The sequence below is a fragment of the Euwallacea similis genome, chromosome 34 (genome assembly GCF_039881205.1).
Source record: "Euwallacea similis isolate ESF13 chromosome 34, ESF131.1, whole genome shotgun sequence".
Taxonomy (NCBI): domain Eukaryota; kingdom Metazoa; phylum Arthropoda; class Insecta; order Coleoptera; family Curculionidae; genus Euwallacea; species Euwallacea similis.
In genome coordinates, this window is record NC_089642.1 from 745,356 (window position 1) to 760,087 (window position 14,732).

Here is a 14,732-nt window from a genome sequence, read left to right on the forward strand (position 1 = left end):
AGTTTGAGTCAAATCATTGAGAATAACGAGTTTTTGTAAAAATTCTCCCTTCATTCTCCAAACTGACGCACATATCAGCCTTAACGTGGACAATAACCATTTTTACAACCCAAATTTAGTTACAGATTTTATTAGTACAAAGTCTGTTAGTTTCACCATACCGACTTGGGTCAGGGTCCTTCATAAAACATAACAAAACGTATACCCTTCGCCGCTATTAAAGGACCCTCGTGGTGTAAGCGGAACATACTGTCTACAAAATTAAACTTCAACTGCCTTTTATGGACCGATCCTCTCAACTGTAATGTCCTGTATTAAAACCATCATTTCGTTTTAAATACCTGGTTGAGCAAAAACACTACATTTTTTCCTTTGCAAGGCTTAAGGATCGATAAAGGCTCGTGATCGCGAAAAGGGCATAAACCGTCTCGTGCTGAATCGACCCTTGTTTAATGCCCTTTTCAAGAGAACGTAAACCCAATTGCTCGATTTCATTGTAAGAAATAAGCACTTATTTGAGGGATGCTTCACACCCTGAATGAGTCTAGTTTTGATGGTTCCCAATAAAACTTTATCTCGAGTATGGAGCGAGAAGTTCGGCAAGTGGAGTTTGTTTGTATTAGACAAAATGAACAACTAAAAAAAAAATTGAAATGGAAACTGCGGAAGCGGGGAAAAAGCTTCCTAATCGAAATTAAGGCATACAGGGTGTTTGAAAAAAGGGTTCAGGAATGAAAGGTGTGATTTCTTGGCCCTTTCCAAGAAAAAAGTTCCTATTGACATGGGTTCGCAAACGCACCGTTTTCGAGATACAGGATGTCAAAAAAAAGAGTAGCGGTGTTGATGTCTTTGTTGTTGTTATTACTTTCTGTTCGTGGAAATGTAACGTACAAATGTTATTTAGTGGTGTTAACTGTTGTGCTGCCAGCTTGTGCTCATTCTTTCTTACTATAAAAATGCCTTTTATACTAATTCAGAGATGGCCAATATGCACGGTCGTGCTAATAGTAATGCTGCTGAAGCATGGCGATTATACGCAGAGGCATTTCCTAATCGCGTGCTTCCATCACATAATATTTTTTCAAAACAACATCAACGATTAAGGAAAATTGGTTCATTTACCGTTGAAAAACTTGATGCTGGGCAACCAAGATCAGTGACGACTCCAGAAACTGAAAAACATCAACAGTAGAAGAAAATCCGAATATCAGCACCAGAACAATAGCAGGGGAATTAAACATTAATGCTTCTGTAGTCTAGAGGATTTTACGAGAACAGCAGCCGTATCCTTATTACGAGTATACCCAACGGGTACAAGCTCTTTTAGCTCCGGATTATGATTCCAGATTGCCTTCTGTAGATTCCTGTTATGGAAACTTGTCGAAAATCCAAACTTTACTGCTAATATTTTATTTACTGACAAGGCTATTTTCACAAACAATACAATTATAAATTTTCACAACAACCATATTTGGGCAAATGAAAACCTCGTACTGTTATGAAGACAAAACATCAATACCGGTATTCTGTGGCTGGGCATTTCTGGAGATCGTTTGATTGGTCCAGTGTTTTTACCAAATCGTTTAAATGGAGAAAATTATCTACACTTTTTAATTAACACTTTACCCTTATTACTTGAAGATTTTCCCTTAATTGATAAAGCTAACCAATGGTTTTTACACTATGGAGCCCCACCACACTTTGCTACCGCCGTAAGACGTTTTTTTGAATGAAACAAATGAATAGGATGGGAAGGTCTTGTGTCATGACCACCTAGACCTCCTGATCTAAACCCACTTTACTTTTGTATTTGGGGATATTTAAAACAACTGGTATATTCGAGACCAATTAATAATGTGGATGAACTACAGCAGCGAAAAGAAAATGAGTGCCAAACAGTTAGACTAAATCCAGGGTTGTTCGAAAGAATAAGAGCTTCTTTTCGGAGAAGATGTGAATTCTGTGTGCAAATGGCAGGTAAATATGTAGAACATTTTTTTTAAGTAAGGAAAAAAAGTTAAATCTGTTTCTGATCGTTAGTAATCGTCGAATTATATCGTGTTTTTTTGATAAATCTTTTTTTTTGACACACTGTATCTCGAAAACAGTGCGTTTCCGGACCCATGTTAATAAGAACTTTTTTTCTTAGAAAGGGCCACTGTTACTATTACTACTACTTCTCGTTTGACAAGTTCTGTCATGTAATACGTATAAAAGAAAATCCTTCAATGGAGTCAAGGCCAACTAAGGTAATAGTTCTTTTTATTTCAATATTTAGGCATTTAAAATGGCGAATTATAGGAAGCTGTATATAAATAAAGTCAGAATGAAATGCACTATTTTTCTGTCGAAAAATTTAATATGGCGCCCATAAAAAAATAAAATTGATGATGGTAGACGAAAGACGAAACCTCGGATGGTAAATCTGAAAACGTTATCGTGTACCTGAGAAAAAGTGGCAATGAAAATGTGTGGTGGCTTTGGACTTCCTTGTCAAATAACGCTAAAAACGAATAAAAACGAAATTTATAATTTTTAGTTTTTTCGAATATCTGCAGAAGTATTCGGAAAATTCAAATTTTGGAAATACTATTTGGCCAAGCTTTAAATTGCACAATTTTGCCCCCATTTAAACTTTTTTATATCCTCTCTAATTTCCGAGATTCTAATGGTGAGGGTCGAATTTCAAATATCCTGTATACATATAAATTAGAAAAAAGTTGTACAATTGAAAGCAAATGAATAAATTGTTTTTATTCTGCCTAAATTCCAAATAATTACAAAGATATTCGGAGAAAAACGAATTTGGCGATTTTCGTTTTTTACAAATAATTCTTATACGGTTACAGTTAAAAGAATGAAAGTATTCCGTTACCACACTTTTTTGAGAACTTCTTAGGAGTGTTGCCAGTTTTCTTGTTAAGTTTTTACTTTTGCAGATAAAATGTTAAACTTTTGATTTTCATGTAGGTGCAACATTTACATTTTTAAAATCGTCATAAAATTCCCTTTTCAGCCATATATTACACTTGGAATTTTTCTCAGAAACTTTATGAGTTATAGCCATTAAAACATTTTTTGATAAGTCGGCTACGATTTTGACTTATAGCAACGATATACAATAAATAAATAAATGTTAAAACGAACCATATTCCTTCAAACCAGTCTTCTAAACATGGACTTCTGGGTTGCTTCCTTTTTGGCAACTAATTTAAATACATGAAATCCGTTTATTATAAAAGCAACCTGACGTCACAAATGAGGATGAATTGTTGCCAACCTACAAATATAGCTTTATCTTTGTTTGTTGCAATGTGATTTGTGTGCCTAGTTACCCCGTTTTTGGGTTAACCTGATGCAGTGTTGACACATATTTTCGGGAATTTTACACAGAATATCGGATATTAAACAAATATGTTTAAAAGTGAATTTTTGGACCTTGTTATTAGGTAGACATAGAATTTAACAACAGTATTATTGGTTTCTTAAACATTGTAGGAATAAACTTCCAAAAAAAAACAAAAACGTTGTTGACTATCTAGTGGAAAAATATGGTCATACAGTCTTGAGACTTCCACCAAAAATATGCAAAAAATTACTATAATCGATATTTTGGACTAGATAGTCATACGAAATTGATTGTCTTAATATGTGGCATGAAGCACTTACGACAGTAACTCCTTAAATCTGGGAAACAACAAATGTGCATACTGACAAAATTATTAATCATGAATGATTAATAATTATATGATATGAATTATATATATGAAAAGGAATACATTCTGGATCGAGACAAACTCTTACCCCTAATTATCAATGTGAATGAAGATAACGACAGCAGCGAAAGTGATTTTTTGTCAGATTGTTAGATAGAAATGAAAATAAAAATGTGTTTTTGCATTTTTAAACTTATTTAATCTATTTTAAACAAAAAGTATTAAAGTAACTTCCAGGTAACTAACTTCTAATTACTCATTGCATAATGTTCGCATACACATCTATTACTATTAAAATTCAGTTTAATCCGAGACACTCCAAAATTATGTCAAGTTTGGCAACACTGTGTGTTATTAGTGTGATAACGTCAATTTGCTTTGACAACAAGCGGATCATACACATATTCAGCGTCTACACAATTTCTGTGACATAATATGCAGCATGGCAACATATCAAACTCTTCATTGGAGAAGCAATTTTGAGCCATAATTATACACACGTCAAACTTTGGGGTTTTACAACTTTAAAATATTTTTGACGTTTCCATAGCATTTATTTATTTAATGTGTACCATCGCTATAAGTTAAAATAATAGCCGACTTCTCAAAAAACGTTTCAATACCGATAATTCATAGAATTTCCGAGAAAATATCGACTGTAATAGATGGTCGAAAAGAGAATTTTGCGACGATTTTAAAAATGTAAATATTCGATACTGCGTCTATATGAGAATTAAAGCTTAAACAATTATATACGGTAGATCCTGGTTATAACAAACCCGGTTATAGCGAACTCTCACTTATAACGAGCTAAATTTGAAGCAACGAAAATTTTCCCATAAGACCAATTTAAGTTTTCACCGGTTATAACGAACCCGTTTATAACGAACTTCTGGATAAAGCGAACTCAAATTGCCCACAAAAATATAAACATTTCTCGTTTATAACGAACTTTTTAACCGCATTCATAAAACAATTGGCGCTGTATTGGTGATGAAAATTAGAACTTCATTTGTGTTGTCTCTGTGTTATTCGTTAAAAATAGTAAAAGGCACGATTCAGTAATTCCCCGATATATGTATTAGGTGTACAACTTTGCTTCCGCCGTTTTTTTTCCGAATTTCGCGATTTTATTGTAAAAAACTAATTATACCTTTAGGATCCAAAGTATTGTCCATCGCTGGCCACTACTTTCTCCCATCTTTCGGGCAGCATACGAATCCCGTGTTGAAAAAATTGGACATCTTTTGAAGCGATCCACGATTCTATCCAATTTCTTACTTCTTCATAAGACCGGAAGTGTTGGTCAGCTAGCCCATGTGCCATGGATCGAAACAAGTGATAATCAGAAGGAGCTAGGTCAGGAGAATATGGCGGGTGGGGTAGGACTTCCCATTTCAATGTTTCCAAGTATTTCTTGACCACTTGCGCAACATGGGGTCGAGCATTATCGTGCTGCAAAATCACTTTATCATGTCTCTCGTTGTATTGCAGCCGTTTCTTTTTCAATGCTCGGCTCAAACGCATTAATTGGGTTCGATAAAGAGCACCTGTGATTGTTTCAGTTGGTTGTAACAGCTCATAATATATTACGCCGAGTTGATCCCACCAAATACAGAGCATGATTTTGGAACCATGAATAGACGGTTTGGCCGTCGACGTGGAAGCATGGCCGGGATATCCCCAAGTCTTTTTGCGTTTGGGATTATCGTAATGAACCCATTTCTCGTCCCCAGTCACAATACGATGCAGAAATCCCTTCCGTCTTTGCCTTGCAAGCAACTGTTCACAAGCGAACAGACGCCTGTCAATATCTCTTGGTTTCAACTCGTACGGCACCCAATATCCTTGCTTCTGAATCATTCCCATGTCTTTGAGGCGTTTTGAGATTGTTTGTTGAGTCACTCCCAATGATTGTGCCAATTCTTGTTGACTTTGACACGAGTCTTCGTCAAGTAATGCTTCCAAGTTCGCATCTTGGAAAACCTTCTTTCTTCCACCGCTATGTTGGTCTTCGACGTGAAAATCACCGTTCTTGAAGCGCTGAAACCACTCACGACATGTCCTTTCACTAATAGTGGCTTCCCCATAAGTATCTGAGAGCATTCGATGAGCCTCAGCAGCAGATTTCTTCATATTGAAGCAGAAAAGTAAAACCTCCCGCAAATGACGAGAATTTGGCTCGTACACTGACATTTTCAATTGCGAATAACTTTATGATGAAGACACAAATAGACTAATATTTTTATGAGGTTATGTTAACAGGTGCCCAAGGCTCCTGCATGCCCACATGGGGTTATTTATTTCGATCATTACTTACCGCTACATACATCTATTCAAAAACGGCGGAAGCAAAGTTGTACACCTAATATTATTTCTCCTATTGCCCTTTTAACATTTCAGCTTATATTTCTTATTATACGAGTTGCATTTCGTCAGTGCGGAAGTGCTGAAAATGAACAAACAAAAACGTAAAAGCATATCTTTAAAAGAGAAATATGAAATAATACAAAAAAAATTTAAATAGTATGAAACAAAGTGATATTTGTAAAAATATGGAACTTTCAAAATCCACAATTGGTTCTATTTGGAAACAGCGTGATATGATTACCTTGTCCATCAACAAAATGGATCTTAACGTAAAAAAAATTTAAAACTCTAGTCATGAGGAAATGAATAATGGTTTCTTATTGTGGTTTAATCAAAAAAGACACGAAAATGTGACTATAACGGGCAATGTTCTTCAGGAAAAAGCCAATAAAATGGACCGGCAAATCTAAACTGATGATCTTTCATCTTCCAAAAGTTGGATAGAACGATTTGAAAAACGTCATAGTGTTATTGCTGATAAAATTGTTGGAGAATCTGCTGCAGTTAACATGAATGTAGTTAATGTATGGTTCACTAATGTTTACATTCAACAAGGCTATGATATCTTTAATGCTGATGAAACCGGTCTCCTTTTCATACGTTCCTGATAAAACCTTGAAGTTCCTAGGTGTATCTTATTCTGGTGGAAAATGATCAAAAGAACGAATTACCTTGCTAGTAGCAGCAAATATGCCCGAAACGGATAAAAGTAAATTATTGGTAAATCCGCTAGACCTAGATATTTTAAAAAGAAACAATTCCCGGAAAATATATGTTCAACAGTAAGGCTTGGATGACGTCACAACTTTTTGCTAATGAACTTCAAAAAATGGGATAACGAGCTAAATCGAAAAAACAGAAAAATTATACTACTAGTTGATAACTGTCCAACCCATCCTAAGGTAGATCTTAGATTCACGAAATTTTTATGCCGCCCAATACAAGTTCAAAATTTCAGTCAATAGACCAGGGTGTTACTCATTCATTGAAAAGTTATTATAGAAAAATTGTCTTGAAACTAATTGAAGCAATGGATGAAAGTTTGGTAGAAAGTGGTAGAATGGTAGAAATGGTAGAATAGTAGAAAGTTTTCAGTCAATTTTCTGAATGCTGTGGATTTTATTCATATGGCTTGGCAACAAGTCAGCGGTACAATCATATCCAGTGCTTTAAGCATGGGAGGTTTTGTGAAAATGAAAATAAGTTCGATGCAGATGATGATCCTCCACTTTCTAAATGGTTAGAGAAACGCGCAGACGATTCCAATCGTGTTCTCAGTACTGAGGTACAACACTCATTAGAAAGTGGAAAATTTAAAAAAATCAATTTTGAAGAATATGTCAGAATTGATAATAATATATGTCGGAGATTTATTAGTTTTTAAGATGTGTAAAAGTAACATTAGGATAGACAATAAGATGAAGAGCAGGCTGACAGGGCCATCTGAAGACAAGGCATTGTCGAACGAGGTCACTATTGCCACGGCGCGCTTAAGTGGCCATGTGTGCTAATTATTTGGGTGACACTAAACTATTGGTCCCTTTGTAATAGGGACTAGCAGGTACTTTTCCCACGGTTCTGAAGGACCCACCAGAACTGGAAAAGTTAAGACAAGAGGGACAAAGAACGGGCAGTTAATAGATTGATGGGAAGAAGAGCGGTCGTGGAATAGTGAACTGGTTTGTCTGTCTCTTCTATCTTTCTTTTTCTGTTAATAAAAAGAAGCAATATACAAAATACAAAAAAATGGAGAATACTTCTCAAGTTACTCCGACATATATTATCTAGAGAAATTTTGACTGATGAGAACAAATTATGAAATCATTTTCTACAGAGCAAATTCCAAGTGACATAGAAGAAACAGATAATGAATCTGATGAAGAGCCTACTTATTTTGTTCTTTCTTTTCATGAAATGATCCAAAAAAATGTCAGAAATTAAGATTTTTCTAGGGTCGCATACTATTCCAGAAGAAATATGTGTAATGTGCCGGGTTGGAATAACTATACGCGAGTCAAAAATATAACACTTATTAACTTCTCGATAATACAAGAGCGGGAGCGAGGCGTAAAGACCCTTTTATGTAAGTGTTTTGTGAAGATGAGTCTGAAGGTTTCTACTGGACTATTTCTTAACTGCTTGACTGCCCTATTTATATAAATGATATCTACGTGGACTTTGCTAAAGTACATCAATAAGGGTAGTTTGAACCTTAAACAGTACTGAGACTTTGAGTCTCAGCTAATTACAATTTGATGGGTTGCTTATATCAGACAAAGGAATTGTGTTTCTACGTAGACATACATTCTAATTAAGTTCTAATATTGTCCTTAGGTTTCCATGAGAAAATAGTACAAGAAATAATGTAAGAGGTTAATACATATATGATATAATAATACGTATGCGTAAGCCGGGGTGCTTTACATATGGGACAATTTTTGCAATGTTCAAAATTATACACGGTGTTTCCTATCTACGTGAAAAAATTTAAGGGCGTAACCTTCGATTGATTTTAAGTAAGAAATGACTAATAAACATGTCCACAAATGCCTTGTTTCCAAGATACAGGGTGTTAAAATGTAACAAGAAAAACTGTTTTATTCAATATCTCCAAAATGACTCAATTTGGGTATTTCAATTTTAGCACATGATTATGTAGTAAAAAGCCCAATATTTGCACTTAATTTACTTCTCTTGTTCTTTTTTTCATAGGGGCACTCTTTTCAAAGAAAGTACAATTTTTTGGGGGAATGCTTTAATGATTAATTATAAGAATTGCTGAAAATGACCATAGTGGTTTTAATATGTATTATTATTTACTGTCTTGTTTATAGGTATGGCAGTAGCAAAAAAAAAACAATAAACAAGTTATACAATAAATTTTTTTCTGTCAAAAATATAGTGTTTCCATTAGAAAAAATGTGGATGACCTTGAAAAGGCCTTCTAATGACAGTTTTTTGGAAAAAAAATTATGTTAAAAGAAGCGTTTCTTTACCCCAAACTTTATTTGAGAAATTTTTGTATTCAATTCTTGGTTTTCGAGAAAATCGCATGTGTATAATAAATCGAACACCCTGTATATATAGGATGTTCGAGTTTATAGCAAATATTTCATAACCCTGTAGTAACTTTAAAAAAGGTTTTAATAGGAACATGTAGAGTTGCGTTGAGGTTACAAATTGAAATGATAATAAAATACACAGGATGGTGCATAAAGCTATGACGAAAGAAACTTGCAATTTTTTAAATAGTACACCCTGTATATTTGTACATATTTGAGTTCCTAATCGAAATCTATGCGCATTTGATATAGCACATGCTACACTTAAAATGAAGAGATTATGAAGCGCATTTTAGTTAAGTTTTTTTTTTTTTAAATTAATGAGAGTATTGTGGTGTTTGGAGTCGTGTAGATTATATTGTAGACCTCTGTCCCAGACATTGTCAAAGGCTTTGTAAATGTCCATAAATAGGGTTACTGTTGTTCCATCGTTTAGTTATGTTGTTTATATGTTATTCGTCAAGACAGAAAGTGGGTGTTTAGTCGAGTGTTTTGGTTTAAAGTCAAAATGATAGCTCGGTATCTGCTTCCTGATCAGTTGTCGAGGTTTGTTGTCTATAATGTGTTCAAAAAGTTTACTTGGCGCCGAGAGAAATGTAATAGGTCTGTAGTTTTGTGTGTGCGTATTGTCCAGTCCATTTTTCAGGATATGTATTACGAGGGTCGTTTGATAAGTCAGTGACTTTTTAAATTTCTCGCGTAATAACTTTAAATGCAACGCTACTCTCGTCAACTGTCATCTGTTAGTAGATTACTGTCAAATTTTGAGCAAACTACGTCATTTAGTTTGTGTTTAACAACCATTGAAAATAGACAACTTTGTGAATTTTGACAAAAATGGAAAAAAATGAATTTCGTGTGCTGATGAAGCATTACTTTGTACGTAAAAAAAACCATTATCGAAACTAAGGAAAGCCTTGATAAATACTATGGGGACTATGCATCATCAATTTCAACGCACAATCAATCTCCAATCGCTAAACCGATTTTAATAAAAAGTAGTTCGCTGAAAAGGAAATCAAATTCCTTTTAAAACGGTATGTCACATGACTCCCCTTTCCATTTGAAAAAATTATGTTGACAGCGCCCTCTCCGAGGGTGTTCACGTGACACATGTCATTTGTTCATCGGAATGTAGTAGATGGGACCCTAAATCGGACAAAATTTATCCCAAATCCATATCTGTTTCCGTTTAAAAAAAGTAGGAGGGGACTTTTAACGTCCGCACTGTATATTTTTAATAACTAGATAGAGAACTATCATCATCTTCTAGTTTGCGAGAGAAACAAGAAAGCACATAAAATTCACTAACTTCTGCACTTCGGGGTCAACAACAGGATACATTTCATATGACAATTGACAACGTTGCAAATTGTTGCCAACCTTACGCCTCTAAACATAACTATGAAGCGTATCAATTATACCGTGTGTATTAAAAAATTTCTGATCAAGTAGGCCATGGGATTATTTGACAGCGAATCTGTATGTCTTTGATACGTTCTGCGTAATCTCGAACATAAATAAACCAACCTAACCTCATTTAAAAATACCATTCTGTTGACCTGTATTATTAGTTGGTTTTTATTAAAAATAGCCTTTTCCAAGACTTCACGGACTTGTGTGTTGGTTAGTTAAAGTTTTCCGGGTGCAAGAAATGCTGTTTGCACTCGAACAAATAGCTTTTATGGTTGAGTTTTATTTTCTGGGGTTCGTTTAGTTGGTCTACCGCTCCCAGGTTTTCTTTGAACACTACCAGTTTCACGAAATAATTTAACAACATAATTCAAAGTGCTACGAAACTGCGATTCCTGCGCCGCAATGTGGGGAAATTTTTGATGAAACTCTTGAAAACAAGGTCGATATTTACAGGCCCATTCTCCGTTTATGAACTCGCCATTCCTAAAATAAGACAATCGTGAAGACTTTTTGTTTGAGTGTAAACACCATTTTTTGCACCCAGAAAAGTTTAACTAAGCAACACACAAAAGTCCGTGGAGTCTTGGAAAAAACTATTTTTAATAAAAACGAATGAATAATACAGGTAGACAGAGTGGTATTTTTAAATGAGGTTAGGTCGAGATTACGCTGAACATATCAAAGACATACGGTTTCGCTATCGAAAAATTCCGTGGCCTACTTGATCAGAATTTTTTTAATACATACGGTAATTAGCCAATTCACAGAGATTTTTGTGTGAAACTAAATTAATGCGGTGAAATTCTTCACTATTTATGGCGTAACTGCACTGATTCGGGAAAATGCTGTACGTCTCATTCTTTCACGGTGTTGTATCAACACGGTCACAATTTTTCCGGCGTTTTATACGAATAATATGTGAACCCAAGCTAGCGGGGGTCCTCTGCATTTTATTTACGCAAAGAACCGAGCGCGGTTTACATCTTCGTCATAAAACATAATTTGTGACACTAAGCTGGATTCGAGCCACTGCATTTTTCACGTTCAATTCAAAAATTGCCACTCAACCGACATTTTTAACGTGACCCGGAGATGTTTGATACGTCACACCACTTTGAAGCCATATAATCATTAACCTTTGAAGCCGTGAACGCTCGATTGTTTTCAACCATCATATCATTTCAGAGCCATCTGCGACAAAAATGCCAAAATGATGTAGCATTACGTAGGATCGATACGGTATCGGTGAAATATGACGGTTTAAGTGTTGGAAGATAATACATTGTTCTGAGTGTTCCGAGTTCGTTGTGTTTTAAAGAAAGTTTAATCGATTTCCGGCTTGTTTGCTGATATACTGGGTGTTCTATTGGAGGCGAGGCAAGCGAAAAAAAAATAAAAAAAGGGGGTAAGGAAAACGTACACGCAAAATTCGTGTCGGCTGGCGTTATTGGTCCCGGAGACCAGGCTTTGAAGTTTCACATTAAACTTCATTTCGGTGACGTATCACTTTAAGCCACTAGAGATTTAAGTTTTTTTTTTTAAATGACTTATTTGACGTTGTAACAAGTGATTTTTTACAAAAAATGCGGATTTTAGACTTTTATTGCAAAAAAAATTTTTCTTCAGCTATTTTTCGAGTTTAACATTTATTTCCAATAGGTAAAGTGTCCTTCAGGACCGCGGAGCGAATTTTGGTGCTGGGTGGGATAAGGTAAGGTTAGATAGGGTAAGGTCCCCCCCGTGTGTCTCCACCTTGGCAAGATGGGGGGGCTTGAGCGCTTCCTGATACCAGGGGCCGGAGCCTCGGCGTCGGGCCGCTCTCCACCGACAAAAGCCGGGGCATACCGGTAGGCGGATTGGCAGGGAGCTGACTAAGAGCGACACCGGGGTGGGCACTGCGGCCCCCCATAGGGGAGGTCTGCCCACTCCCTCCCCGTGGGCAAGAGGCTGCAACACCGAGGGAGATGCCATTCCCTCCCCGAAGTAATGCTTAACGGCGGTTCCGGGGAGGATCTAGGGTGAAGAGGGGAGGTTTTTAGTAGGTAGGCGTCCTCCCTTCAGGGGGATGAATCCCACATAACCCGGTCGCCAAACCACCAGACCGGGTACCTATGAAGGTTTTCCTTCCCTATATAAAATTTAAAAAAATGTAGGGTAAGGTAGGGTAAAGGTAAGGGCCAAAGTCAAAGGTAAGAGGAATCGCTCAAGTTAAATGGAAGAACGGGGAGGTGTCCTTTAGGAAGAGTAAGGTAAAGTAAGGTAAGTGAGACCTATATCGATGTAGACTTCTTGCTTACATTAACCTTATTATTGAAATTAGACCAGGTTAGATTGGGTTAGGTTTGATTTGGTTTGGTTTGGTTTTGCTAATGTTAGTTTAGGTTAAGTTCAGGTTAGTTCAGGTCAACTCTTTTTTGTTTTGTTTTACCTCACCCAGCAGCCCAATTCACTCTACAGTCCCGAAGGACACTTTACCTATCGGAAATAAATTCTAAACTCGAAAAATAGCACAAAATAGCAAAATAATTTTTTTTTTGCAATAAAAGTCTAAAATCCGCATTTTTGTAAAAAATCACGTGTTACAACATCAAATAAGTCATTTAAAAAGAAAACCTTAAATCTCTAGTGGCTTAAAGTGATATGGACCCTTCATTTCTAGTTCTTCAACAACTTAAAAGCTTCTTCCGCGATTTTGGTACCGCACCGATGTTTACCCTTTTCTTTATTAATAATTTCTTGACGTTACCATTCGATGCATTTACCAAGAAATAATCCCCACGGGCGCCATTTCGACTTTTCACATTGTCGAACTGAGCTTTTCTTTCTAATTTCGAAGTTATTTTACATGTTAAGGTTAATGGTTAGAAAATTAGTATAAATTCATTAACAAAGAGCCTTTTTCAAGTGCGGAGAGACGAGACAGCAAATTTGGTTAACACAATTTAACAAGGCCAGTGCAAACTGCTGGAAACGAGCATGTGAGTGGATCACTCAACATTATTGAAATGAATATTAAAGCGTAAATGAACGGGAAAGTGAGACGAATTAGCATGCACGAAAAGTGACCAATAACTTACCCTTGAAGCATTTCATGAGAAAGTGCGTTCCAGAATTCTCGTGTAAGCTTCAAGAACGCGAGGTAAGTTCAGGTCAGTTCACGGTAATCTACGGTTCGTGATCGTGTAGCAGCAGTTTTTACGGAAACCAGAAAAAATAAAGAGTTTTCTATGCTCTCCATTAATCAAGTCCCTGTGGTATCGCAGCAAACGGCTCTCAGATAATAATGAATATGGGTCAACGTCTTAATTTACATGTTGGAACAGGAACATAGTCCAGTATGACTGTAGCATTACTCTTATCGATTAAAAAAAAATTTTTAAATACTATTTTCTTTGGGTAACGTATTCAGTGCGTTTTTCATCATCTTAAAACTTAAATTGCCACCCATGCCACTACCCTGAAAAAAAGGTGAATTCACAAATTTAAAAATTCATTGGCTTCAATCAAAAAAACGGAGTTGATGAAGGTTGCAGAAAATCCAAACGCGGGATTTCGAATACACACAATCACAATGTCCAGGTATATTTCCATTTGTGACTTAATTTTTTTAACATATTCAAGAGTCGTCTTTTACTATACCGGGTGTATCAGAAATAACTACGTTAATTTTAACTGGTGGTGGATCTAGTTAAGAGCGACATTTTTTCTATGTACTATTTTCCTCAAAAACCATTTTTTCATTCGTACTTTTTCCTTCTTAAGATTCATAACACGCCAACGATGCTTCTCGGCGAGTTGACATTATTTTTCAGAAAGAAGGGTCGGAGATTGACTTGCTGGTACACGTACTTTCGTCAACAAATCAAATTTATTTGGTACTGGGACTGGCTTTACGTTCGGTGTTTCGACCGAACGTTCGTGAAGCAATTTAAATTGATTAAAAATGGTTCATTTTTCAAATAATGAATAGACAGACATGGTTTTGGCACATGGCGTCTTCGGTGAAAATGCTGCTGAAGCTTGCAGAATCTACTCTCAAAAGTTTCCGAGGCATCAAACTTCTAGTGAACGTACTTTCATAAATGCTATTTAACATCTTCGGGATTATGGCACGTTTAAACCGACAGTCCATGAACGTGGAAGACAACGTTCCAGCAGGATTGTAAAT

The 14,732-nt window shown here is 36.0% G+C and overlaps 1 protein-coding gene across 1 annotated transcript in view; it reads right to left on the minus strand.

The window, feature by feature from the left end:
• Nucleotides 1-14,732, minus strand: part of LOC136418345 (5-hydroxytryptamine receptor 2C-like) — a 60,257-nt gene that overhangs the window by 21,525 nt on the left and 24,000 nt on the right. The window lies entirely within an intron of this gene.